The 19,908-nt window shown below is 42.5% G+C and overlaps 2 protein-coding genes and 1 pseudogene across 3 annotated transcripts in view; all 3 read left to right on the forward strand.

The window, feature by feature from the left end:
* The window catches only part of LOC308081709, a 19,443-nt pseudogene extending 4,578 nt beyond the window's left edge, over nt 1–14,865 (forward strand). Inside the window, exons 5-21 of the transcript in view lie at nt 1–92; nt 434–563; nt 696–880; nt 1,762–1,844; nt 2,356–2,424; nt 2,463–2,780; nt 3,160–3,283; nt 3,618–3,809; nt 4,177–4,342; nt 4,988–5,135; nt 5,906–6,065; nt 7,440–7,540; nt 8,587–8,760; nt 9,602–9,804; nt 11,086–11,191; nt 14,482–14,544; nt 14,779–14,865. The exon at nt 1–92 is cut by the window's left edge and continues 47 nt beyond it. The product of the transcript in view is annotated as an uncharacterized misc_RNA (transcript). The remainder of the gene's footprint in view (nt 93–433; nt 564–695; nt 881–1,761; nt 1,845–2,355; nt 2,425–2,462; nt 2,781–3,159; nt 3,284–3,617; nt 3,810–4,176; nt 4,343–4,987; nt 5,136–5,905; nt 6,066–7,439; nt 7,541–8,586; nt 8,761–9,601; nt 9,805–11,085; nt 11,192–14,481; nt 14,545–14,778) is intronic.
* LOC308092132 (ubiquitin carboxyl-terminal hydrolase isozyme L1-like) overlaps nt 1–19,908 on the forward strand; it is a 64,118-nt gene that overhangs the window by 38,911 nt on the left and 5,299 nt on the right. The gene's annotated exons all lie outside the window — the stretch shown is intronic.
* The window catches only part of LOC308092139 (uncharacterized protein), a 99,093-nt gene continuing 93,994 nt past the window's right edge, over nt 14,810–19,908 (forward strand). Inside the window, exon 1 of the mRNA XM_080437985.1 lies at nt 14,810–14,867. The gene's annotated coding sequence lies outside the window, so the exon portion shown is untranslated. The remainder of the gene's footprint in view (nt 14,868–19,908) is intronic.

Here is a 19,908-nt window from a genome sequence, read left to right on the forward strand (position 1 = left end):
TGATGAGAAGTTAGTAGTGTGTGCTGCGGACACGGAAAATGCCCTCTACATTTCTGATACTAACACAGGACAGAAAATACATCATATCACAGGTAACATCATTAAAAAGTATAATGGGTAGTAGTTCTAGTAGTAGCAGTGCTGGTAGAAGCAGTGCAGTAGTAGTAACATTAGAAGTAGTTGTAGTGTTATTATGTTAACTTAACATGCGTTCTGTATAAGTCTGTATACATTTATTAAAATGAGTTTGTTTGAGGGTGTCTTATTGTGATGTTACTCTTCTGTACCTTCCGTACTTCCATGCCCTGTATCTGTAACTTTTACTGCTGTGCTGTCTCTGGCGCCTGAATTGCCCCCGCGGGATCAATAAAGGTATCTGTCTGTCTGTCTGTCTGTCTGTCTGTCTGTGCGTATGTTCCTTTTTCTATTCCAGACCATCACAGGTCCACCATAACGCGGTGCAGGTTTGACTCTCAAGGCCAGCATGTAGCCTCAGTGTCTGCAGACAGGACAGTCAGGCTGTGGGACCTGCTGGCTCTGAAAACCACCATCAGCATCAACAGGTGTTTGATTAGCCACTGAGAGCTGCTGGGTTTAACATAGTGGATGTCATTCATGTTTCCGTAATGTAAAATATGGAAATGACATGGAAATTGGCTCTATGCCCCTCTGTCTCACTCTGTCTCTCCCTGCAGTAACCATAGCAACGTTGTGTCCAACTGTTGCTTCACGTCTGACGGTCGCTTCCTGTGCACTGCCTCGTGGGATAAAACTCTGCGTCTGTGGGACATTCAGACGGGGGGGTTTCGCTCCAGCGGGGGGTTGACACTAAGTAAAGGTCATGCTGGTAGTGTCAGCTCCTGTTTCTTCTCATCTGATGGTAAGAACTGGAAACATTTACACTACTGATAGATCTAAAAATATTGTAAGTAAAGATCAACCTTTAAATAATAATAAAAAGGAACGCAGAGCCAAACAGGAACAAAATGCGGACTGAGATACAATCAAATAGTTCATTCCAGAGAACATTTCTGACAGTAAAGGAGAACCCTTTGTTTTCTGTAACTCGGTCATCATCACATTTGGACATTTATGAATACAGGAGTCCAGCCGGCTGTATCAGTTCATCATGTAATGAAGGACGTTTTAGCTGGGTACGGAGATGACAGTACATGAGATAACAGATAACAAGGTGTCGACAAGACAAGAGGAGTTATGTGATGAGTCTTTCACTTCCTGTCATATTACTACTATAAGTTTGTTTAACACATTGGGTGCCAGAGGTTTATTAAAATATTATACGTTGAGTGCCTGCATTTCTTCCATCCATTTGCGTTATACGTTTCGTGCTGTAGAAGCCCCGACGCGGAAGTGCATGTAAACAAAGCGTGCGTGCGAGACGGCGGAGGGTCCCGACTAACGCCTGGAACAATAATATTTCTAACGCGATCCTCCATTGCAGCGTGATCGCCGATCGAAAACGGCTCGTTTTCACCACGTTAAAAAGAAATGGAGATATTAAGCTTTTAGTCAAGGAGATAACATTGAAAACGCCGACCGGAAGGATTTTTGACATGGAGCCAGATCCAGCCTCTTCTTCTCAGAAACTCCTTGGGTGATGTCAAAGTTTCGTTTTAGCGCCCCACGTGGCCCACATGTATAAAAATAGAATTGGGTCAAAAACGGTCCGGACCGTTTTCGGCATTCAATGTGTTAAGTGATCCTGATCTTTTATGCTCTCCTGTCCTGTTGTCTGTCTAGGTAGACTACTGGTGTCTGGATCCTATGACAGGACTGCCATTCTCTGGGATATGGACACGCACTGTCATACACTCACTCTGAAGGTATGTCACTATAATAGTATTTCCAAAACATTGGGTCATGACTGACCCATTTTGTGTCACAGACCCATTTGTATTGGGTCAGGAATAAAATCCTAAACATTGAAATCTTCACAAAATAATTAAAGATTTATTTTTCAAAAACGTATCAAAAAAAGCTTATCAGCTATTTTCACTATCATTGAAATAGGGCATAAGTGATTTATTTGTAATGTATTTTTGGACGTTTGGTCCAGGGCTGATACCACATTTCTCCTTTGGGTCTTTCGGTACCCCTGCTATAACATTCGCTACTGTAGTTATTCATACTAAACACACTCATATCCTAGTATTTAAAATGTAACGCACCATCAATATATGAACACACTCTGTCATATACACACTCGCTTTCATTCCTACTTGCAAATCACAGGTTTTACAGAATAACATTGAATTTCAAGTACCGATTAAAAAAATTCATTTTTATAATTTATTTCCATTTTCTTTAAATTTTGCTTCCTTGAATTTTACCCAGGGCCATGGTGATTGGGTGACAGATGTGTCAATAAGCACTGACAGAAAATGGGTGGCCTCAGCCTCCAAGGTAACGTGGAGGAGGGAGTCAGCCCTGTGGTCCAGCAGGCCTTCGCCTCCATGTTGGAAGACAGAATACAGCAGCCATCTTCTTCGGAAGAGGAAGAGGAGGAGGAGGAGGACGCCAACAACGAGTCAGACTCTATGAGCTACGTTGATGATGAAAAAGATGAGGACTATAAGGAGAAGGAGGTGGTGTGTAGGGCGAAGAGGCCAGGTGGGAGAAGCAGGAGGAAGATGAAGAAGAAGGACAAAGACGAGGATGAGGAGGTGTCCGAGAAGGAGGAGGGGGCCGAGAAGCAGAGCGTAGGGGATGTGTTCGCCTTGGAGATGGAGCTGAACCGCGAGAACAGGAAGATGATGAAGGTGAGGGGGAGGAGGAGAGTGGATGTTGTTGGGGAGGTTAAGTATGCAGCACGCTCTTGCTTTTCATGATTTGTGTTGTGTCTGTGTACAGTGAGAACAGTTTTCTGAGGGTCATGATTCGATATTAAGTCATAGTAAAGAAACGACATCGAGTGATAGTTCACAGAGACGAGAATCACGCAATTTTTTTGAACTCATGCAATGAGTGTGTGTATGTGTTTTTTTGATTGATTGAATACTTAATTAACAGTTTGCAAAAGGTACAGAGGTAAGGATAACACAAAACGCCCTGAGGGCTTGTTTCCATTGTGGTCCTATGTATTCAAGTCATCAAGTACAATGTGTGTGTGTGTGTGTGTGTGTGTGCGTGTCCGCCCAGGATCGTCGTCACCGCAGCAAGCTGCCCCGGGCTCTGCGGGGCCTGATGGGTGAAGCCAACATCCGCTATGCCCGAGGAGAGAAGGACGATGCCATCGTGATGTGCATGGAGATTATCAGACAGGGTAAGGAACTGTGTGTGTGAGTGAGATGTGACTCTAAATAGCTAGCATTCCCACATATTCCTTTTCCCTCTCCCTTGTAGGCCTGTCACAATTATTACATAATCGCCTAATCGCAATTCTTTTTGCATAATCCTTGCCAAAAAATCTTTTTATACGTTTTCAAACATATTTCAGAAATAGCAGGAATAGCAGATCTACAAGCTTACAACACGTGTTGTAAGCTTGTAGATCAGCCTTTTCCGCTATTTTGCGCTGTGTTCATTTAAATAGATAAGATAAAAAGCTGCCAAATCAGCTGCCAGATTAATATCTCCCCTAACGCTTCCTCCTTCAGCTCCTCTGGCCTACGAGCCCTTCTCCACCCTGGCCATGATCTATGAAGACAACGAGGACGTGGACAAGGCGCTGCAGTTTGGGCTGATCGCAGCTCACCTCAACCCCTCCGACTGCGAGGAGTGGGTCAAACTGGCGGAGATGTCTCTGGAGCAAGGCAACACGCGGCAGGCTGTGGTTTGCTACGGCAAGGGTAGGTCACAGGCACGTGCACACTGAAAAAGGAGTAGTAGTTCACCCAAAAAAATTACTTATTTTCTATTTTTTGTTTTTGTTGCATTCCTGGGCCAATAATTTGATGACCGGGTCATCGGCAGTAGGAGACTCCACCGGACATCAAATTATTGGCTCAGAAAAAAATCCCCTTGAATTTAATTGATAGAAAATAAGTCACTTTTTGGGGGGAACTACTCCTTTATGCCTGAAAATAGCAGCTCTACAAGCTTACAACTGCAACACGTTGTGAGCAAGTAGATTGGCTAATTTTGGCATGGGACACCATCTTACGACTAAATGTTAGTTGCTCATATTGTCATTTCAATCTCTCTACCCCCCGACAGCCATCAAGTACGACCCCACCAACGTGCGCTTCCTGTGGGAGCGCTCCAACCTCTACATGCAGCTAGGAGAGCACAAGCAGTGCATGGACGGCTACCGCCGCATCCTGTCGCTGTTGCCGATGGAGAGCGGACAAGACTTCATCCAGCTGTCCAAAGACATGGCCAGGTGAGGAGCGACACGTACACATGTTTTAGAACACTGTCTCCCCAAACAGTGGGCCGGGAAGGAGACCCATGTTTTGCTCGCGGACCAAATTTTATGGGTTGCGAGTAAATATCCCCTTTCTTCTCGTTTCCTACATAAAAAATATATATTCATATATTATTTCAAAAGATTTCAAAAAGTTTAAACAAAAAACGTCACAACTTTTCATCAATTAAAAACAATTCCAAAATGTTTCCAAAAAGTATTTCATAAATAAAATTAAAAAAATGGAATTTCCGTAAATAAATGTAAAAAAAATGTTTAAGAAGTAGTGAAAATAGCAGATCCACAAGCTCGCAACACGGCACGAAGCGACGCGTTGTGAGCTTGTAGATCTGCTATTTTCTCTAGTTTGGGTCCCGGGCAAACGTCTAATTTCTCTTTTGGGTCTTGAGCTAAAAAGTTTGGGAACCACTGTTTTAGAATACCCAGAAGTGCCGTATTGGTGTCATTTTGAAGACATCAAAAGGTATCACTTGTTCAGCTGTCATTATTTAACTTCAGCTTCAGGGATTCCCTGGTGTATCAAGCATTTAGTTGCACGTGACACATTTTCAAGATGTTCTGGGAGTTGAATCCTGTGTGTCTGTCTGCACACATGCACAGGAGTTACTATGAGAGTAATGATCTGCCGTCGGCACTGGGCGTGATGGACGAGGCCCTGGGCAGACACCCTGACCTCATCACCGATGAGCTCACCAACATGGCCGCCGAGCTGTTCATTGCCAACCACCAACACAGCAAGGCCATGCAGGTAACACCTTATGTGTGTGTGTGTGTGTGTGTGTGTGTGTGTGTGTGTGTGTGTATGTATGTATGTGGGTGACAGAGAAGCAAACTGGAATGTTCATCCGAATATTCAAATATTTAGCTTCTGCATGCAAATATAATAAAACATATAAAACAACTAAATAATACAAAAAGTAACCTTCAAAAGAAGGGACCGCACCCTCCTCAAATGCAGGCTGACTTGCATTTTTGATGCAGTGATGCACAATGTGTTTCGCTTGATGCTTCCTCAGGTGATAGCAAAACGTGTTGTGCATCACTGCATCAATAAAGCAAGTCATCCTACATTTGAGGAGTGTGCGGTCCCTTCTTTTTTTTTTTTTTTGTTCAAGGTTTTTTTATTTTATATTTTCACATACAGGTCTATAATAATGAGTATACAAAAAACAGTGAATGTATGTTAACCCTCCCACCCCCCCAAAGTTCCCGCTCCGAAAGAGCCACAACCCTGGTTTCTCCTTGTACCATTAAAACAAAAGACAATACAGAAAAATAAGACACAATTGCAATGAAAAATGAAAACAAGTCAGAAAATAAATAAAATAAAAATAGTGTGTGCGGTCCCTTCTTTTGAAGGTTACTTTTTGTAAATTGTTCTTGCATTGAACCGCACGTCCTGTTGGGAGATGTCTAGAGACGTGCGCGAGTGTTCTATTGTATATAAAAAACTACTACTTGGAAAATTGCTTGAGCATGTATACTTGAAGTGTCTGAAATTATGTGTGTTTTCCCTAGATCCTGGTCCAGTTCTGTGGTATAGTCTTGGTGAGGGATGAAAGTACAGCAGACACATCAGTGCAGATGGAGCAGATGAGTATGAAGGAGGAGAAGGACAAGGAGAAGGAGGCCACGGAGCCAACGACAGAAGAAGAAGTGGTAAAAGAAGAGTTTCTTGGTGAGTGGCCCTCAGTGTATATGTTACAGGGTGAATGGAGAACCAGGGTGATTGAAGAAGGCTCGCTCGTTTTTACCCACCCAGCAATTCTGTAGAAGAAACACTAGAGGGAGCCACAAGCCAGGCTTGTGCACAAGCACATATGGCCGCGACCACCCACACACACACAGTCACACACACACACACACATGCGCGCGCACGCACACGCGCTCATGCTTTCAATGGACTGTTAAGATACTTTTATTGTGTTCTGCTGGCTTTTGTTTTAGTTTCTCCCTGACACACACACACACACACACACACACACACACACACACACACACACACACACACACACACACACACACACACACACACACACACACACACACACTCACACACACACACACACACACGCACACAGTGATCCATGAAAAGAACTATTCTGTCCCTATCGGTTTACAACTCAAACGGCGCTGAGTCGACAAGTGGAGCATCGGCCGGTCAGCGCGGGCACTCGCGCCGTGAGGCGCGAGGGCGCGCTTCCTCGGCCTCAAGCTCCACTTGTCGGCGCGCCTCCGTCGTGGACAAGCGTGTGCGTGTGCGTGTGTCTTTTCTCTCTCCTCCCGTGCTCTCCTCCCCTTCCTCGTCTTTTCTCTCTCCTCCCGTGCTCTCCTCCCCTTCCTCGTCTTTTCTCTCTCCTCCCGTGCTCTCCTCCCCTTCCTCGTCCGTGTCTCTCTCTCTCTCTCTCTCTCTCTCTCTCCTCCCGTGCTCTCCTCCCCTTCCTCGTCGGTGTCTCTCTCTCTCTCTCTCTCTCTCTCTCTCTCTCCTCCCGTGCTCTCCTCCCCTTCCTCGTCCGTGTCTCTCTCTCTCTCTCTCTCCTCCCGTGCTCTCCTCCCCTTCCTCGTCCGTGTCTCTCTCTCTCTCTCTCTCCTCCCGTGCTCTCCTCCCCTTCCTCGTCCCTCCCAAGGAGGACGGTTTATTTCGCGAGGAGGAGCTCCTCCTCGCGAAATAAACCGTCCCCCTTCTCAGAAGGAGGACGGTTTATTTCGCGAGGAGGAGCTCCTCCTCGCCTCACGTAATAAACCCCCGCCTCGCAGTGCCGCGTCCTCCTTCTCCTCCTCCTCCTCGCGAGCCTCGCTAATAAACCCTATCTCAAAAAGCCCCGCCTCGCCCCGAAGCCCCGTGCCTAAAAACGAGCGCTCTGTCTTCAATCACCCTGGATCTCCATTCACCCTGTGACATATATACAGTTCAAGTTATCTGTGCTATAACTCCAGCAACGTGCGAAGCAACCGCCTTGGGGTTGGGATTGCATTTGTAGTTTTCTTTCATTTCAAAATAAACATTAACTGGACACACTGTTGGTATGAAAATATATATACCGATCTCCAGGTGAAATAATGGAGGTGGAGATACCAGACACTGTGCCGGTGGACATCAGGGCCAAACTAATGGTCTGTCTAATACACAAGCAGATCTTCAAACCCCTGGAAGTAAGTCTGTGAATGAATGAATGAATGAATGAATGAATGAATGAATGAATGAATGAATGAATGAATGAATTAATGAATTAATTAATTCTTATTTTCATGGATTGTCCCAAGACTCATTCCTAATGGTATTATAAGACACCAAAAACATAATTTAACAAATTTGACAAAACTCTCAATAATTGAAAGCTGCACGATAAGCACAATTTAGACAAAGAAAATTACACAAGAGCCAGTATAATATCATATCGAATTATGTTCTCTTTGTTCGCTTATCCCAAATGCAAATGCAAATACCTTTTGTTTAAAAAGCCATTGAAGTCTCTCTGCATCACTGACTATCAAATCTGAGGTTTGACACTTTAAAAATAATTTCTGATGCAACTCATGGTATGACGGACTGAATACAAAGTGAAACTTCTTCTCAATTTGAGTGATATCACAATAGTTAAATACAAAATAGTCCGGCTTTTCACCTGACAAAATGTTCATTCTTAACCAGTAACCACTACATAACATGTATTGAAGTGTTCGTGGTTAGCACCACACTCTTCCCTACTCACCCTATTAATTCACACCGTTGCACACACACACACACACACACACACAATATATTGAAAGTTCAGTTCAGGTTATTTCACAACAGTTCAGTTCAAGCACAACGCATTAAACACAGTTCCCAGGTAATCCAAGGCCACAACACTGTTTCCTGATTAATGTGCAAGGTACCATTTGTGTAAAACCCCTCTGCTCTATTTTTATTGTACAGTTTTTAGTTTGGTTAATTTATTTGACTACATGACATGTCATTGTTTGCCCTTGTCTAAGCATGTAACATTGATAAGAAACATGTTATATAAATAAAGTTATTATTTGTATTCTTATTAGTTAGCTTGAAATCTACCAGTACATAACAAGACTAGTAGTAACTGCATCCCCAGCTAGTAGACATTCTAAGTGACTAGCCTGGCTGGCTACTGGCAAAAAGTAAAATCTAAGCATAGTGTGCCTGTATCTGTATTTATACTTGTGTCTATTCCTCCTCATAGGCACTGCTGACAGAGTTAATGGAGCAGAGTCCAGAGGAGGTAGGAGGCCCCTGTATCTGGACGTAGCTGAAGCTTATCTGGAGGAGGGCCAGTATACCTCAGCCCTGCCACTCCTCTCTGCCCTGGTCACATCTGTCAAATACAACCTGGCTGTGGTCTGGCTTAGACACGCTGGTAGGACACACACGAGGACACACACACACACACACACACAATCACATCATTGCTGTCGGGCAGAAACCTCCTATGTGTTTTTCCGTAAATTAACGCCCTACTTGATTATACTGTACTACAGCGTCACTCAAAAGTAGCAGATCCAAACGTGGCTCGAAGCGATGCATTTTGAGCTTGTCGATCTACTATTTTCAAATTTGAATCCTAAAAAGTAAAGTTTTGGACATATGAGATTCCCACCCGACAGATGATATAGCGGTACAACATGATATGAATTTGTTAATTCGTAGTTAATTCTACTACATGAGTTAAGTACTGTATGTGGAGCTTGAAAATGCCTTGACAACCACACAGCGCTGTGTCAGTCAGTAGAAATCATCAGAAACACGAAATCAACAGATATGAAACTGAAACATCTCTCCCTCTTTCCCACAGTGTTCAAACAATATTACACAGCTGAACACAGGCAGGGCAACGGAGATCACTGCAGGCAGTAATGGACCTGTTTATTGCTGGAGATTTTGAGCCTGTTGAGTCTACTTTCTAATGATTATGAGGAAATATAAATAGGGAGGTAAAAATGCATTCTTGGATATAAATGTGAGGGGGTCTATTTAATAATTGGAAAGTGAAATATATGTAGTAAACTTCTGGTTGCATCAAGGGATTGTCACCATGCAAGACAGAGCTCTGCAGTACATGCATTGACTCCGCACAGCATGGTGTGCAGAAAACGTAGAACTGTGGCTATGATGCACGTCTAGATGGATTGATAGACCCATGTAAGGACGAAAAGACAAAAAGAAAAACAAAACTGATCTCCCTCTCTCTCTCTTCCCAGAGTGTTTGAAGGCGTTAGGTCATATTGAGAACGCAGCAGAGAGCTACAACAAGGTCGTGCAGATGGCCCCCCAGCACCTTGAAGCCCGTCTCTGCCTGTCTACGCTGCAGCAGCAGCTGGGGCGTCCAGAAATGGCTCTGAAGGCTCTGGAACCCATGTATGACCCTGACACACTGGCCCAGGACTCCTCCGCCACTCAGCAGGTAACTTTCCTGCAATCACAAAAAATCCCTTTAAACATTTAATCCTCCATCACACATGCACACTCCCTTGTCACATGACCCCAAGCACACTCTCTGCCTTGTATATAATAACATAATATCCATTTGTAACCATGTAAACAAATCAATCAGTAAATCAAGATCAGTCAATCTAAATCTTTTTTGTAGAGCTTTTCAAACTCGGGTAATGCAGCAAGGCAATTTTATTTGTATTTATTGCACATTTCAACAACAAGGCAATTCAATGTGCTTTACACATCAAGCAAAGGAAACACAATAATAACACTATAAAATGACATTAGGATGCATAAAACAAAAGTAGAAATGAATAGATACCGTTATAGTGCAGAGTAGAAAAGAAAAGAGAAAAAATAAATAATAACTCAATCAAAGGCAGCAGCAAACAGAAAGTTGTCTTTAGTTGTTTTTTAAAAGAAATAAGAGGGGCAGCAGACCTGCAGTTTTCTGCCTCATTTGACTGCACTACACCCATTTCACCAGTAGATGACAATCATGTTTACAGCTTGTTTTAATTCAAGCTTTGAGTAATGAACCCATTCTCAATACAATTGGCTGAAAAGGTTCAGAGGTTCAGAAAACCTCAGTTTGCCCATCACTGACACTACATCAGTGCATTAGAAGTTCTGTAAATGTGTTCGTTATGTGAAATAACACAGCAATGTGCTGACTTCTAAAGAAAATCAGAAAATCATCATCTACTTGTAGAAACTTGAATCCTGCTGGATTACCTATCCAGCAGGATAAATTCTCTCTGCATTCATTTTTGTAAAGGTTGCGTGATTGTAATTCAAAGCAGGAATTGGTTTGACAAGTCTAGATGAAAATATACCGTGGGAAAAAATATCTCAAACGCTGACAGAAATATCAGCCGGAGATGCAGAGAATTCTGAGGTGCTTATCACCTGAAAGTCTGAATATTTTCAAAATAATTTGAAATCTGGTAATTAGACCAAAATGTAAAATACTAATTATACTAATAGTAATAAACTGAATGAAAACAAATATGATAAAAACTACAAAATCTAACTATATATTTTACTTCCTGATACCTGCAGGCACCCTTGATTTGTGGTACTATGTATACATTGACTCGAGTAGGAATGAACTGAGTATTATTTGACATGGGCTATCTGTACTGTAGGCCTACTTTGACTTTAGAAAATGGAATGAGTTTTATTCGTCATGGAGTATCCATACTTTGACTGAGGTGATGTGGTTGTGTTACTCTTTCCACCACTGCAGGAGTTGAAGCTGCTACTTCAACGCTCCACTCTGCTGCAGACTCAGGGGTCTCAAAATACAGGAGAACATAGACACCATGCTCACCATGCTGGCCATGCTGCTGAAGGTAACGCACAAGCACAGCATCTCAACCACACTAGTATCTCTAAAACTCTTGGGTACATGTAGTGCACATTATTGTTGGAAGTCCTTAATATGAACATTTTAATATATATTTTGGTGGTGAACACTTTCTCTCTATAGCTATTAAAAGTAGCCATTTTCTTGTCTGTTTCCTCTTATGCTCGCTCTCCTTGTCTAACATCTATACTGCCATATTATGCAACATATCGTCATTCCTCTATTAATGCTTTAATGAAATAGACCCCTAAGGATTATTGCGAACGCGGAAGGAGGCGTGGCGAAGCCACACACACACACACATAATGTCAATGGGGTTTCCCAAACGAATTTGAGCTCGTGCGCAGCCTAGAAGCTGCGTAAGAGCCTCCACGCACCTGCGCAGTAGAAACCCCGCCACGCACTATCTTCGTTAGTAGCAGCTGTGTGTGCCCAACGTGCCATCTAAACTGGCTTCAGGAGATACCATCGTCGTAGGTTCTCAATCGCACGGCGTTACGTGTGTGCTAAAACTACATTCGCGAGACAGCATGGACGTGAAGACCTCCTGGACGACGCCTACGTAAAGCCTACGTAAACTACGTAGTGCTGTCCTACGCTACACAGCAGTTTAAACACCCTTTGCGAAAGTGAAATGGATCATAAAAATACCAGAGCCAACTGTCAGATGTCCTGAAGCAGTCCACTCCAAATACAACTTTTGAATAATATATTTATGAATTAAATTACAGCGGTGAGGTGATATCTGCAAGGTAAATAAAACACTAAAGTGTCCCCATTATGCAAGTAAATTAAATATACTTAAAATACCAAAAGTAAAGGAATGCAGAATGTCCCATTTCCCAAATTTAATATGTATTAAAATCTTTTGAAAATAGCAGATCTACAAGCTTGTGAAGCGTTGTGAGCTTGTAGATCTGCTAGTTTCAAAGGATTTTTTAACCATTCATAAACATGGCGAGCACAACAGCTGTCACTTTGTGAGAGGAACTGGGGACTTTCATCATAACGTTTAACTATAAAACTTCAAAATTAAGGAAACATGTTTAGCTCAGCATCATTTATACCTTTAGTTAACTTGGCATATGCTTAATATTTTTATCAGACGATCGGATCATCCGTGAGAGTACAATTTGTAAACTTCGGGTTCATGCATAGAGGACGAAGCAGTGTAGCCCTGGTTCAGAGCGTTAGTGAGTTCCCTCTAACGCCCTGGAAGACCCCTCGCTCTGCGCTTGTACAAGGAATTCCGCTGCCATGCGAGTGCTCAAGAGTAGTGAAAATAAACAAAACCATTTCGCTACTCACCAAAGCAAAGGCTGTTTTGTGTTCTATTCTTGGAGGTGGGAAGCCTCTCAGCACCCCAACTACTCTGTAAAATAAACTTTTTGGGCAGCAAATAAAATATGTCAGCGAGACGGAAATTATTTGTATTTACTCCACAGTGCCCTCTACAGATCTGGAGGATTGAACTTACCATTAACCAAAATCTGTAGAGTAAATAAAAATAATTTCCGTCTCGCTGACATATTTTATTTTCTGCCCAAAAAGTGTATTTTACAGAGTAGGTGGGGTGCTGAGAGGCTTCCCACCTCCGAGAATAGACTTTCAACAACACAAAACAGCCTTTGCTTCTGTGAGTAGCAAAATGGTTTTGTTTATTTTCACTACTCTTGAGCACTCACTAACGCTCTGAACCAGGGCTAGAAGCCGCGCAGCCGCCCGCCCTACCCAAAAGAACAGATATGCAAGCTATAGACACGGCATGTCGCAGTGCGTTGACTGTGTGTGTGTGTGTGTGTGTGTGTGTGTGTGTGTGTGTGTGTATATATATATATATATATATATATATATATATATATATATATAAATTATATGTGTGTTGTGTGTTGTGTGTGTTGTGTGTGTCACGTAACGCCGTGGACGTGGGAACCGATAGCACGTTGGGCACAACCAGCTGCTACTAATGAGGGTAGAGCGGAGGTTTCGCCGGGTCCCAGGCTCTTACGCAAGCTGCGTAGGCTACGCATGACCTGAAATCTACGTGCCTGCTATGATACTGCGCAGCCTGTGTGGACGCACGTAAGACCCGTCGTACAACCTGCGCAGGATCTCAACGCAGCATCTCTGCGAATCTCTTTGGGAAACGCGGCCAAGGTTCTCTCCCCATCACGGTGAAATAACACGGATTACAAGTCCGTAAATACACCACACACACACACACACACACACACACACACACACACACACACACACACACACACACACACACACACACACACACACACACACACACACACAATGTCAATGTTCTCTCCCCATCACTGTGAAATAACACGGATTACAAGTCCGTAAATACACAATATTTTCGAGCTGCGTTCGCTTCCAGCGTTCGCGTGTCTTACTTATAAATTGTTATGTTTACTGCTATGGTAAACCAAGCCAATTTAATCCAACAAAAGCAGACGCCTGAGGTGTTTATTGTTGTCCATTTCAGCACTTTGGCGGACAATATTTTAAGTCATTTAAATGTTAAATCTCAATGTAGCCTACATTTAGGTGGGCCTCCGGTCTTTCTAGGACAAAATGATTGTCAAACGTGATGCAGAAACATGAGAAAAAACATGTCTCACTTGCCTGTGAGCCACCAATTAATCACTAGAGGGGTCTATTTGACATTTAGCAAGTATATTGTGTGTGTGTGTGTGTGTGTGTGTGTGTGTGTGTGTGTGTGTGTGTGTGTGTGTGTGTGTGTGTGTGTGTGTGTGTGTGTGTGTGTGTGTGTGTGTGTGTGTGTGTGTGTGTGTGTGTGTGTGTGTGTGTGTGTGTATTGCTGTTGTTTGGACTCTCCTGTGACATTACCTATCCATGACGTCATTCGACCCCATGTCACATGCTGTATGAATATACTTAGAAGGACGCAGGTCAACCAGAGTCCAGAGATGAAATAAGCTCTACAGTATGTTATATTTCCACCAGGGAGACAATTGGTTACAGTGATGGTCCCGGGGTGAATTTAAGGAATAACCTAGTATTGGAATTACAGGCTTGCTGTTTTCGTTGCTGTTAAAGCAGGACAACTTTGAAGGAAACTTGGCTAACACACTGGATGTGCTCAGACCATAGGGCTCAGACTCGGAGAGCTAGCATTAGCATTAGGATTGGTGATTGAGAAGCTCTGGGCCTGGGGTCTAGATCTAGCGGATTAACAGCAGCTGAAGTTGTTGTGATAATATCAGCAGTAGATGGAAATGCTCTGTAAGGTCTGAGGCTCAGGGTGCAGGACTAGACACAAAGGAGGACGCTTGTCTCCGGGTGGAGCTGAACCACGACGACGCGGTGAGACCTTTGGCGGATTGGAGCTAGACTGGCGGGACGCTTTCTACCGACTGACCCCTGGAACCTTTTCTGTTATCCGACCGTTCCCCCAATGAAATCCATCCGAATGAGCCTGGGATGGAACCGGTGAGAGGACATCGGTCTCTCCGGGGGAAACTTAAAACGTTGTAGGTGGAAAAGTTACGTCCATGCCTGGATCAAACAGGAATAGCGAGGCGCTTTTTTTTCCTACAGGATGTAGCCCTGAAGGATGAGCCGCTCGATGGAGACCTCCAGCTCAGAGACCTTGTGGTTCCATTGGTTTCCTTTCTGAGCCCGTAGCGGTGGTTTGCACGGATTTCCAAACCGGATAAGATCAGTAGGATTGGATCTTATGAGCCTAGGAAGAACCCGATGCAGTCTCTGATAAGTCTAATCTTTCTAGTAGAAACGTAGTGTCCAGGTTGTATCCAGTATAGATATCTATAGGTATATATGTAGATATATTATAACTATGGTTGTAGCCTAGCAGCTAAAGTATGTCGAGTCCACTCCACACGGTCCTAATCTAATCTGATTTCGGTCGCTCAGGTCAACTTTGAGTAACAGTTTGAGATGTGGGTCAAGATCAACAACCATGTAAGGAATGTAGTTAAACAAAACAATAAAAGCTTCAAAAGAGGGTTCAGCAGTTTTAACCCATTAAGACCTGGAACTGTGTCATTTTTAGATTTGAGCTAAAAAGCATTATTTTACACTTTGGCTATTCAAAAATAGCAGATCTACAAGCTCATAGCACGGCACCGAGTGCCGCGCTACGAGCTTGTAGATCTGCTATTTTTGAAAAATCGTGAAAATGTGTGCAAATCTTTGAATATATATATTTTTAAAGCGAATATTTTTAACTCAAATTTTTGCTTCTGGGGGGTCCCTGGAACAAGATATTTTGATGGGGGCCCGCGGCCAAATACATATCATTTTGGGGGTCCTTGACATGAAAAAGTTTGAGCACCACTGATATAGAAACATACGTTTTTCAGAATACTGTTGGGATTTAGGAGACATGTAGAATCGGCTTCAGGTCTTAAAGGGTTAAACAGAACCTTTCTATGATATAGAAAGGTTTCTTGTTTGTAATCATTAGTGGACGTGCCTGCATGATCCCTGGGGTAAAAGTTCATATTCACACAGTTATTATAATGTTATTATGTTATTTAATAACCCGCGCCACCAACGCAATGCAAGCATCTGTCCATTAAATATCAGTTCTGCTAGCTCTGCAGTGAATCGGTGATACAGTGAACTTTTGTGACAAAATATGTGACCATATTGTGGACTTGCATACCCACTAGCCCACTGCACTAGCCCACTGCTCACAAAATTTTGGCAGGTTATTTAAGTAAAAGTATCAGTACTGGAATGTAGAAAAAATACTCTGTTAAGTAAAAGTCTGGAATTCAAAGTTTACTTGAGCATAAGTGTAAAGGTATTGGTACCAAAATGTACTTAAAGTACCAAAAGTAAAAAGTACACATTATGCAGAAAAAGTACACATTATCCCATTTCACAAGTTTTAAAATGTATTAAAAAATCTTTGAAAATAGCAGATCTACAAGCTCACAATGCATCGCGATGCATTGAAGTGGTCTGAAGTAGTCAATGTATGTTTTGTAATAATAATCAAGATATACAAAGTAACTGAAGTTTTTAAATTATTCATAGTGGAGTAAATAGTACAATATTTTGTCTGCAGATCCTTAGTTAGGTTATTTGAAGAACAAAACACCCTTCAAAAATAAAGATGTATGTAAGCAGTATCATGATTCATGATGCAGACTTTATTGCTGATGAGTTACTTTTTAAAGTTTGATTATAAAAGTTGAATTACATTCTACAGAGAGGGATGTTGTAAAGCACATTATAATCATCACATTTTGAATGACAGTCTACTTTGTACTTTGTTAATGTGGTAGCTACGTTTGCACTTGTTGGTGGGGCAATTAGAGACAAGTGCATGATGTTGAAATGTGAACCTTCTAATAGCAGATCTGGTGTCTGACTTATTTGAACCAAATAACTGATCTGGTTTCATGTTTAAATTTTAGTGGAATTTCTGAATGGAAGGAAACACCTTTTGGATGAACTTCTTTTTGTTTTATCATTAAAATAATATATATATATACACACACATACCCACAGATATCAAGTGTCCATGCCCCATACAAAATACCTGTCCACTATGTATAAAAGCAAAGCTCCCTGAACTATACAGAGAGTCATACACAGTCAGCTATACATAATAAAGACAAAGCGCAATATTAAAAAGACAAGACAAGTTACAAGAATGGTTTGATGTCAAACTCTTCGTTTAGACCATGAGGAGCCATTGAGCAAGGGATAATGTATGGGCCCGACAGGGTGATAATGCACCGAGGCGGAGCCGAGGTGCATTATCATGAAAGTATTCCATAAGTATTGGGCTGGGCGGACAAGTTCGCCTCGGAAAACAAATGACAGTATTCCATAAGGTAATGGGAAGACACACTCACCCCCATTCTATATACCGCTGGATTTGCCTGTAATACCGCTGTATTTGCCCCGGGGCGACTGTGTTTTGGGGCGAGTGTTTTGGTATTCCCCCGTTGTTGCGCCACGATAAACAAGGAAGTGTAGAGGATCAAATAGAATGACTTTTCGGTCATTGCATCGTCTATTTCTCACTTCAAATGTTTTCAAAAACATTCTTGAGAGCAACGTTTAGTTGTAAATTACATTGTTTGTTTGTTTACATGGCTGTCATGTTGGATAAAGCATAAAACCAAGCAGCGCAGGTTGATATGAGTCTCTGATTACACAGCAGTCCGTTATTGAGCTCATCGGTCATTATCCAGAAATATTGACCGATGATTGACCAATCAGAATCGAGCATTCAACCAAGCCGTGTAATAAACTGAGATAATGAATGTAAAACATTTCTCTTTGTAAAAGGCGACGCCTCGGACCCCTATTAGAAAATGTGTTGTGCCTGGGACGCGAGCGGCCTTTTTGCATGTAGTTGAAGCGCAAGGGGGTGGGTGGGGACAGAGTCAGCGCACTGAAGTCAAGGCACAGACTACTGTGTTGTTGACAGACAACGGATGCACGCTTATGAGAAACAACAAAAATAAAACCTGGCAAAACAGTTGCGTGCATTAGCGCAAGATGAGGATAAAGGAAACATTCAGTCTAATGTCCTGTTTGCTAATTCACAACTACTGTGCCAGATAATCACCAAGAGAGTTAAAAAAGAAAAAACGTTTCAGTCATTCAGTCCGACTTCACTGTAGCCTATAGTAGCCTTTTCAAAAATTATATTTGTATTACGCTGTCCTGAAAGTTTGTAATATTTAGAGAAATGTAAAGTTTCAAATACAAAAGTAGTAGTAGTAGTTGCGAATTACTGGACATTTAGACTGAATGTTTCCTTTATCCTCATCTTGCGCTAATGCACGCAACTGTTTTGCCAGGTTTTATTTGTGTTGTTTCTCATAAGCGTGCATCCGTTGTCCGTCAACAACACAGTAGTCTGTGCCTTGACTTCAGTGCGCTGACTGTCTCCCCACCCGCCCCCCGCCCCCTTGCGCTTCAACTACATGCAAAAAGGCCGCTCGCGCCTGGGACCCCCAAAAGCAAAGATTTGTGTTTAAAATGTCCAAGATTTTTGAAAAATAGCATATCTAGAAGCTCATAGCAGCACTTGGTGCCTCGCTTAAATGAGCTTGTATATCTGTTATCTTTGAATAGCTAACGTATAAAAGGTTAAAATGATTGTGATGCTATGTTAGCTACTTTTACTGGGGACCCCCCTAGCTGGAACCCCCCCCCCCCCCATACCCCTCTTTGAGAACCAATGCTTTTACTGTTGTCGTCATAGCTTGTCAAAAGAAGCTTTGTAGAAGTTGTGACGAGGGAATGTGACGGAAGGCCGGTTGTCATTGTAAATCGCTCACATTAATCACAGCTCCTGCAGGAACTTCAGAAGGCTCTGCTATCCGTCATTGTGTCCAGGGTTGTTTTTTGGGGGATTGTGTGTGTGTGTCAAGAGTCTCAGTCTTTTGTGTCTTTTGTGTCTTCTCTGCGGACTGCTCTGTGTCCTGCCTCTTCTATACGTCCCACATTTCAAATCTCTTGATTTGTTCCTTAATCCCTCCTCTTAACCACCTCTCTCCTCCTCCTCCATCAGCTCTCTATCTATCTCTCTATCGACCAGTTAACTGACTGGTTTACTTATACTATAAAATATGTTCTCCTTGTATCTCTTCCTCCTACGCCCTCGTCCCTCTCACCTTGCTTGGCTCTGTGTTCAGACCACATCACTGAATGTTGATCGACAGCTCATTATCTGTCTGCTTATTGCCCCCGTTCATAGACTGACAGACAGACTGACAGACAGACAGTCACACAGACAGACAGAGGTAACACTTTGACCCAAACCCATGTCTCTTAATTGTATCCTCCTTTCCTTCACTTGCATCTTTTCCTTGCATCTCAGTTCCTCTCACTGAGGATGCATAGACCAACACGGGAACTGCAAATTTCACGCCCACTTTTGATACAGCGCCTCCAGTCGAGGTCCGTTAGAACGATGTACTGCAGCTGCCAATACATTCCCTATGAGAGGATATGAGAGTTAGCCTACTTTTAAAATTATCCTACATTAACTGGAGACGATATTGATTTAAATAAAAATATGTTTCCAAATGTATGCAGTGTCTTTGTCAACATATCTTCTTGTTTTCTTAATAGTTGATGTGTTTCACATTTAATTTGCCACTTTTATGTGTTACCCATAATGTTAACACAGCAGAGGGTAGACGGCAGACAGACACAGTAGTCGCATTTCAGTGACATCACTGTCTTTACGAGTGCCGAGCGTCCACTCTGAAGTGGGGAATTCTCATCCCAATCCCGACTGACTTTGTTCATATTTCTATATTTTGAACATCTCATGGGCTTATATTAATTTTCTACCCACCACGGAGCTCCGACGGTACATGACAAATTAAAACGTGTGGGTTTACCGTTGTTGTATTAACTTGCCTGAATCGAACTGAAATGAAAGTTGGGGAAATAACCCAACTAAATGGAGGAGTGACATATCCCGACATTTTCAACTACTTAGTGAATACTCCAGGTTAGTATTAATATACAAATAGTCTTGTGAGATGCTGTTCGGATAATTGTCCAAAATAAATAGCCTATAAAAATGATACATGAGAGACACAAACGTATCTGGGTATTGAAAACCTCATGGGATGCGTCCGTGACGTATATACCATGCGACCACTTAAACCTTAGATTTCAGATGCTAGAACTTTGAGACACTGATGGAGAATATTATAGTAT

This window comes from Gymnoscopelus braueri (genome assembly GCF_963280865.1).
Source record: "Gymnoscopelus braueri genome assembly, chromosome: 1".
In the NCBI taxonomy this organism is placed as follows: domain Eukaryota; kingdom Metazoa; phylum Chordata; class Actinopteri; order Myctophiformes; family Myctophidae; genus Gymnoscopelus; species Gymnoscopelus braueri.